Source organism: Gracilinanus agilis, chromosome 1 (assembly GCF_016433145.1).
Source record: "Gracilinanus agilis isolate LMUSP501 chromosome 1, AgileGrace, whole genome shotgun sequence".
NCBI classification, from domain to species: domain Eukaryota; kingdom Metazoa; phylum Chordata; class Mammalia; order Didelphimorphia; family Didelphidae; genus Gracilinanus; species Gracilinanus agilis.
Genome location: NC_058130.1, coordinates 759,353,294 through 759,361,935, shown reverse-complemented (window position 1 = coordinate 759,361,935; position 8,642 = coordinate 759,353,294). Strand labels below are relative to the sequence as shown.

Sequence of the window (8,642 nt, the reverse complement as noted above, 5' to 3'; positions counted from 1 at the left end):
GAAATTCTGCCTTTTAAACTGTTATTTTCTTGCCAGATTTCTTCCATTTCCTTAGCATTTCATTTTTAAACTCTTCCATAACTTGTGACCAGCTTTCATTTTTTTGGGGAGGTTTGGATTTTTGTTTTCCCTCCTCTGTTGTCTGGATTTTCTCTGTGTAGAAGTTGTCCAGTGTTCCAGAGTTTCTCTTGATGGTCTTTTTCTTCTGGATTTCCTTATTGCTGGCCATTGTTAGCCCCGCCCCTTTTCCGCTTTGTCTTTGCACTCCAGGTCTGCCTGGGCCTTGCAAGCTTGGGGGGGGGGGGGCCCTCCGATCTCCTTGTCCTCAGGGTCAGGCCTCCTGGTAGTTCCCGGTCTGCCCCTCTGCCCGAGGTTCCTTCAGCATTCTTTGGGGCTGCTTCCACAGCCACGCTCAGGTCTGCACGGGGTCCTCACTGGAGGTCCAAGCCTGGGCTGGAGATCGTTATTCAAGCCTAGGGCACTGCCTTTGCCTGCGCTGCTGCTCTTAGGGCCCTGCTTTCACCCCCGCAGAAGGTAGTGAAAGTCCGTGGGCTGGAGATCTTTATTCGCACCTGAGGCGATGCCTTCAGTGCTTGGGAAAGGCTGCGTTTTAGGGGCCTTTGTCCCGGCAGGAGGCGGTGCCTTCACCCACGTGGGTGCTCAGGGAGAGTCCCAGCCACCTGGGGTCCCTTGTCTTGCAGCGCACAGGTACGGGCTCCGGGGCTGCCAGTGATTTTCTGGTTGCCCCAGTCCTGTTTACCCGCTTGTGAGGTGTGGGGGGTGGGGGAGGGGCTTCTTCCTCTCGTGTTTTAGTGTGAACTGTTTCACCCCTTTAAAGTGTGGAAATGCCCCGATTCTGCGTACCTTCAATGCTGCGCCCTGTTGTGGGGTTCCTTCGTTCCTCTGGACTCGTTTTTATTTCCCCTTGAGGGGTCCTGTGTGGTTCGGTCAGGAGAGATCGAGCAGCTGCTCCTTACTCTGCCGCCATCTTAACCGGAAGTCCTCCAAGTGCCGTTGTATGTATTCTTTTAAAGACCTTTGGGCATAAATTCAAATTGCCTTCCAGAATGTTTGAGTCAATTCAAAACTCCACCAGCAACACATTTGTGTCTCAATTTTGCCACATCCCCTCCAAGATTTATTTATTATTTTCCTTAACTCTCATATTGGCCAAGTCTGCTAGGTGTGAGGTGGTTATCCCAGAGTTGTTTTAACTTGCATTTCTTTAATCAGGAAGCATTTAGAACACTTAAAAGGAAACATTTTTAATCATTGTTGTGTCATGAATCCCTTTGGCAGTTCCTTCTCAAAATATTTAAGATAGCAATTGAAAGAAATTCTAACTTTCAATTAGAGGTTAGTGAAAAAAAAAAAAAGATGTAATAATTTTTTTCTCAACCAAGTTCACAGAGGGTCCTAAAGTCATTTCATGGGCTATAGGATAACAACCCTTGATCCAAAGTCCTTGGTTGCTCCCTAAGTTTATAGGGTAAAGGATCTAAATGGAGTGGAGGGTGGGGCAGCTGGGTAGCTCAGTGGATTGAGAGTCAGGCCTAGAGATGGAAGGTCCTAGGTTCAAATCCAGCCTCAGACACTTCCCAGCTGTGTGACCCTGGGCAAGTCACTTGATCCCCATTGCCCACCCTTACCACTCTTTACCAAGGCACCAATACACAGAAGTTAAGGGTTTAAAAATATAAAAAAATATATATCGAAAAAAAATGGAGTGGAAGCAGGCTGGTGTCTCTAAGCAAGTGTTCTTTTTTTGTCCTTGAACCCAACTGGGGCATGGATGATGCAGAAGCAGGACTGAGGTATAGTGTTCTAAAGGAAGATGAAAAGGATGGTAGCCATTCTAGTAAAAGGTCCCTTTGCAGAGTGAGAGATGGATCTATGTCTTTGTAGGAGTTAAATTAATATCAATAACTCCAAGTATTATATTTCATAATGTTTATTAATAATCACTTGAAGTAGAAAGAAAATAAACTAAAATGTTCAAATCTAATTCTCTAACAAAAAGTAAATCCATGTGAGTAAGTTCTCCTGCCTCTCCAAAAAGCCTATGAGTGGATGAATGTGTTTATTTTGAATGTAAACTCTTATTTCAAAGGGGGCTGCCCCGTAATTGGCTTTTTATCAATGTACCTAACATTGGTTTTGTTTTCTTTCTATTTCTCTCTTATCCCCAAATAATTGTAATTTCCCTTAGTGCAATATTGTATGCACCTCTATCTAGTTAAAGATTTTTAGAGATATAAGTTGATTATGCATACTGATTCTTTGGAGAAACTAGGCATGTAAATCTGGGAGATCTCTACATACTCATTTCCCAGAAAAATCACAGGGGGATTGTATAATTGGAAATTTGCTCCCCAGGATTCTCTTCCCAGCATTCCATGTTCCTTCTCAAGTTATGTGCTAACATAGGGAGGATATATTTTTGTGTAGCTCCACCCTCTCTCTCACTCTTGTCCTGGAAACAAGGATGTGGAGGTAGAGTGAGGTGGGATGCAGGAGAATTTTACTCAGGTGTTTTTTACTTAGGTTTTTACTTTTGTTCTTTTTATTTTCTTCTACTTAAAGTGACTATTAATAAACCTTATAAAATATAATACTTGGAGTTATTGAATATCAATTTTAATCTTATACTAAGTACTGGTTCCAAGGCAAAAGAGAAGTAAGGGATAGGCAATTGGAGTTAAGTGATTTTGACCACCGTCACAAAGCTAGGAAGTGTCTGAGGAAAGATTTGAATCCAGGACCTCTATTCTCCAAGCCTAGTTCTCTTTCCACTGAGCCATCTCGCTGCCCTTCCATCATCCATTTTGATCTCTTGGTAAATGGTGAAAAATATTGGCCTATAATCTATTTTTTGCCACACCACTTGATAATTTTCCAAACAATTTTTACAAATAGAGAATTCTTATTCCAAAAGCTTGGATCTGTATTTTTGTCAAATAAAAGGTTACTATAACCTTTAACTATCATTTGTTATTTGTCTGCTCTGTTACACTGATCTGCTTTTTTTTTTAATTTCTTAGCCAGTACCAGATAGTTTTGATTATTACTGTGTAGGACCCCAAAGTTATGACACAAGACCTAAGCAATCACAAGCTAGGGACTTTCCCAGTCAGGACTTGTCCAAGAACCCAAGGTTACTAACAATGGGACTTTCATTGTAGCACAGTATAACTAGGTTCCGGGACATTTGTATACACTCTGCATCTAGCTTAAAAACTCATGCTTCCCTCACAATGGGGTCCAGGTTGGCACATCAGTTTCTAGTGGTCTGGACTCTAACTCTGAGTTTAGCAATAAAAGTTCCTTTTGCCCTTACATTGTTGGCGTGAACTCATCCTTGCAATTGGGACTGAAATTGGGCATAACAACTGCTTTATAATACAGTTTAAAATCTGGTACTGCTAGAACTCCTTTTACATTTTTTTTCCATTAATTCCTTTGATATTCATGATCTTTTATTTTTTAACCTTTTTTTTAACCCTTACCTTCTGTCTTGGAGTCAATACTGTGGTATTACCACAAGAGTGATAAAGGCTACTCAATGGGGGTTAAGTGACTTGCCCAGGGTCACACAGCTAGGAAGTATCTGAGGCCAGATTTGACCCTAGGACCTCCTATCTCTAGGCCTGGCTTTCAATCCACTGAACTACCCAGCTGCCCCCTTGACCTTTTATTCTTATAAATAAATTCTAGCATAAAATGTTTTTGTAATGTATTTGGGATGTCATTGAATAGATTAAGTAGCATTGTTATTTTAATTATATTGACTTCACCCACCCATGAACAATGACTATTTCTTCCATTATTTAAATCTGACTTTATTTACTTTAATTCTTTAATCATATGCACAAAAAGGAAAGGAAGATGGCTCCAGACTGAGCAATTCTCCCCCATTCTCATGCCTCTTTCTAGTACAAAATTTGAATACTTCTCTCACATGTGTATGTGTGTGCCTGAACATTTATATACAACAGAGATTGGGGTGGAAGAATAAAGGGAAGCTGGTGTGAGAAAGGTAATGAAGAGGAAAGTGTAGAACTGTAGCTATCTTTTAGTGGACTTCAACATGGACTCAGTACAAGGTTCCATTAATGTTCAGCCTCATGATTTTTTTTAAATTTAAAACCCTTACCTTCTGTCTGCTCCAAGGCAGAAGAATGGTAAGGGCTAGGCATTGAGGTTTAAGTGACTTGCCCAGGGTCACACAGCTGGAAAGTGTCTGAGGCCAGATTTGAACCTAGGACCTGCTGTCTCTAGGCCTGACTCTCAATCCACTGAACTATCCAGCTGCCCACTCAGGCTCATGCTTTTTGAAATGCTCACTGGTCATGTTCTCTTTGAACTTCATTTCTCCAGAGTTCTGGTCTTTGGCTATATCCTCCCAAATCAATGCACACTTTTGTTTTATTTTCACAGCTTCTTCATCAAACTTGGCATCATTTTCTTGATGCAGTAAAGCATTAGATGCTTGATTTTTTTTTCTGTGCATTAGGGCCCCCTTTTACCACCGCCATATTGACTCTTACAAAACAACACTGCCACTGAAAGGTACAGCTGCCCAGCATTAGCCTCAATCTCAAATTTCTTGACTTGGTTACTTAATTTTGGACTCTATAGACAGATATGTGCACCCCCAAGACATGTCTTAGAGCTTTTTCATTTTCCTGACCTTTCTCAGTTCTGCTGTTAGTTTCAGACAGCATTGGCTTCTTCATTCACTTTATTTTGACCATATGAGCTCTTACATGAGCCTGCACTTTTGTGGGCCTTGAATAGCTTCTGTGCCTAATATTCTTATAAGGTTGGAAATTCTCATTTTGGTTTCAGGAGGAGGCATAAAATCCAGTTTGACTTTCTCTTGTAGCACTTTCTGAGCTTCCCTTCTAGTCCATTTCCTAAGTTTCATCATTCCTTCTTGGTGAGATACGTTCCTATTGTTACTGGCATGCCACTGTCCACTAGAGGCTTTATTTGGACTTGGATGTTCTACAAGGTTTATGATCTTCAAAGGAATTTCCCTTATAGGGTCAAAACATTTGGGAATAATGTAAAGGTCCTACTACTCAATATCAGGAATCTCTCCCTTTAGTTCTTTAGGAGCAATGAACTCCAGTTTGGTTGAAGTATGGCTGCCAATTTTTCAGGCTACCTGTGAGAGCTATCTACAGTTTCTCCAACCAAGTTTTGGTCCTTAATCTTTGGGCAATCTTTTATAATTTGCCTCTCATATATTAAGATTCAAATTTTCTGGAGACTATATTAATTTATAATTACTCATTAAATAAATTAAGAACAGGTGTTAGAGGAAGAAAGGCACCAGTCACAATGTTGAGCTGTCACCCTTCCCTGAGCTTGGTGTGAGGTCTCCCTACAGACACACCTCAGCTACCTGTGTTCCTGTGAGAAAAATTTCCTCTCTCCACTCAAACTTAGACTGAGGTTAAGCCCAGTAAATCAGAGATACCCAGGAAAGTGTCATCACCGAATGTAGGAGTCAAGCCTGATCTTCTGGATGCCAGGAATTGTATGGGACAAGTACCTTCCAGGTGCCAGGATGTCAGAGGATTCTGGCATCCTCCAAGAATGCACATGAGTCTCCCTTATACAAATAAACCTCAGGCCTAATTCTTAATATAGTAATGGAGACTTGGGGATCAAAAAATGTGTTGGATCCCATGTCCTCTGGCTTTTCACTGAGCTGCTGCTTGAACTGATGTTTCACAGACTTGATGTTGGCCTGTAGCATTGGCATTTGGGTTCTCAATTCAGTCTCTTTATCTGCAGCATCTTCATCCAGGATCAGGGATGCTGTCTTTGGTCCTTCAGTTCCACCTCTGGGGGATCAATGCCTCTAACATTAATGTTGGCCAATCCACCCATGTATGGCCCTGGAGAGATCCCTTCAAATCCTAAGATTCTGTACATCTAGATTCCCTAATACAGATTACCATACTGCCCAGACATTTATCCTCTACAAAGTAATAAAATAGTCCCAGGAGAGGCTAAAGAGGATCTATACCTTATGCAAAAATGGGAGTGATAGGTCTATAATCACCAAGGACAGTGTAAACTTATGACTGCCTTGTCTATTATTATTATTCTATTATGTCTATTATTATTGTTCCACGTTGCATTTAAAGCCCACTAAAATACTTCTTTCACTTTTTAAATGATCTGCATCCTAGGGCAGTTGTGATAAACTCACTAAGAATATATAAGATATATACTTAGTGAGTATATAAGATATATATATATATATATATATATATATATATATATAAGTGCTTTGCCAAAAGTAAAGCACTATAGAGATGCTAGCTAAAAATAGTGTTAGTAGTATTATTGCTGTTTGGATACTGGCAATTTGGAAGAGCCAAGGATAAATATCTGACCACTATGTGTGTGACAAATCAAATCCTGAGAGTTCTGGATATGAAATTTTATTAATTAGGCTAGCAAATAGTCAATAAGTTGAGGAAAGTGGTCTTGGTGATCAAAGGACACCAAAGGAGCATTTCAGTGTAATTTTTCCACAAGACCCTCCATTGGCAGACTTGAATTCCAAACAAAGAGCTCTTTTCCCTAAAAGATTGTCTCCAAAATAACTGAGCAAGAGGCCCATGGGTAGCACTATCAGGCCTCAGACTTCTTATTTATTGGCAAAGGAAGTAGAGAGACAGAGTGGCATTGAGGAGAGAATAAATATCATTTTTCTAAGAGGATTTCAGGACTCTGGCAAAATATGTTCCAGAGATCCCTTACTTCTCTTCCATTTAAAATATTTGTGACCCACCAGAAATTTTCTTGATTTCACGTTTTTAAAAAATCATTCTGTTAGGGTGACTAGGCTTTCATGTATCCTTAAGCCATCCTAGAGATATCAAATATCTTAGAATAGTTTCTGAAGATTTTGACTTTGTAAAGAGAGAAACTGTACTAAATGCCCAAATCCTCCTACTTTGTGCATCTACCTACTCCATCCATCCTCCTTGATGTATATGGGGTCGTGTTAATTAAAGAAGACTAACATCTATTTTTTAAATTTAATTTAGAATATTTTTCCATGGTTACGTGATTCATGTTCTTTACCTTCTCTCTTCCCTCTCCCCTCCTGAAGCCAACAGGCAACTCCACAGGATTTTATATGTATCATTGTTCAAAACCTATTTCCATATTATTAATAGCAATAGAATAATCATTTGAAGTCAACATCCCCAATCATGTCTCCATCAAACCATATGATCAATCATATGCTTTTCTTCTGTGTTTCTACCCCCACAGCTCTTTCTCTGGATGTGGAAAAAGTTTTCTCATAAGTCTCTCAAAATTGTCCTGGATAATGACATTGCTACTAAGTCCATTACATTCGATTGTGCCACAATATATCAGTCTCTGTGTACAATGTTCTCCTGGTTCTGTTCCTTTCTCTCTGCATCAATTCCTGGAGGTCTTTCTAGTTCACATTGTGTTGCTCCAGTTCATTATTTCTTTCAGCACAATAGTATTTCATCACCATCAGATACCACAATTCAGCCATTCCCCAATCAATGGACACCTCCTCATTGTCCAGTTTTTTGCTACCATAAAGAGTGTGACTATGAATATTTTTGTACAAATATTTTTCCTTATCTCTTTGGGGGTACAAACTCAGCAATGATATGGCTTGATCAAAGGACAAGCAGTCTTTTAAAGCCCTTCCAGGACTACTTTTCAGAATGACTGGATCAATTCACCACTCCACCAACAATGCATTAGTGTCCCAATTTTGTCACATCCCACCCAACATTTATCACTTTCTTGTGCTGTCATGTTGGCCAATCTGCCATATGTGAGGTGGTACCTCATAGTTGTTTTGATTTGCATTTCTCTAATTATGAGAGATTTAGAACATTTTCTCATGTGCTTATTGATAGTTTTGATTTCTTTATTGGAAAATTACCTATTTGTGTCCCTTGCCCATTTATCAATTGGGGAATGGCTTGATTTTTTTGTACAGTTGATTTAGTTCCTTATAAATTTGAGAAGTTACACCTTTGTCAGAGGTTTTTGTTATAAAGATTTTTCCCAATTTGCTGCTTTCCTTCTCCTTCTAATTTTGGTTATGTTGGTGTTTTTTGTTTGTTTTGTTTTTTAATAGAAACTTTTGTAATACAAAAGATGCAAGAGAGGTTTTTTTGCTCTTGCAGGGAGCCGACTGAAAACTTCTGGCAGTTCAGCCTTAGAATTCTGAGATTTGTCAGTTGGTCCCTAAGGCTTGAACTGAGCAGAAGAAACTAACTAGAGCTCTGCCTTGGCTTTCAGTTTTGTTTTTGGCCTGGTGCTTTGTCTCTGAACAATTTGAAGCTAGCTAATTTCTCTGGACCTCTCCCTAACCTTCCCCATATTATTTCTCTATTTCTTTCCTTGTTTCCTGGGGTTCTGGGAGTCAGGGTGGCTTTTGGGTTTTAGTGAATAGATGTTGTGGGTTTAGTTTCCCCAATAGGCAAGCAGGACATAAGAAATTATTGTTGTGCTACACTAGAAGCTCCTCTTACTCTCAAACTACCTTGGTGTTGGCATCCTTCGGGTGCCTCGCGTAAAACAGTACAAGTTGCACCAGTGTCCAGTAGTCCTTCATAATG

At 39.9% G+C, this 8,642-nt stretch overlaps 1 pseudogene; it reads right to left on the bottom strand.

Annotated features, from left to right (window-relative positions):
* Positions 1–4,300: 4,300 nt before the first annotated feature.
* LOC123256880 lies at positions 4,301–5,901 on the bottom strand (annotated as a pseudogene).
* Between the last annotated feature and the right edge of the window lie 2,741 nt (positions 5,902–8,642).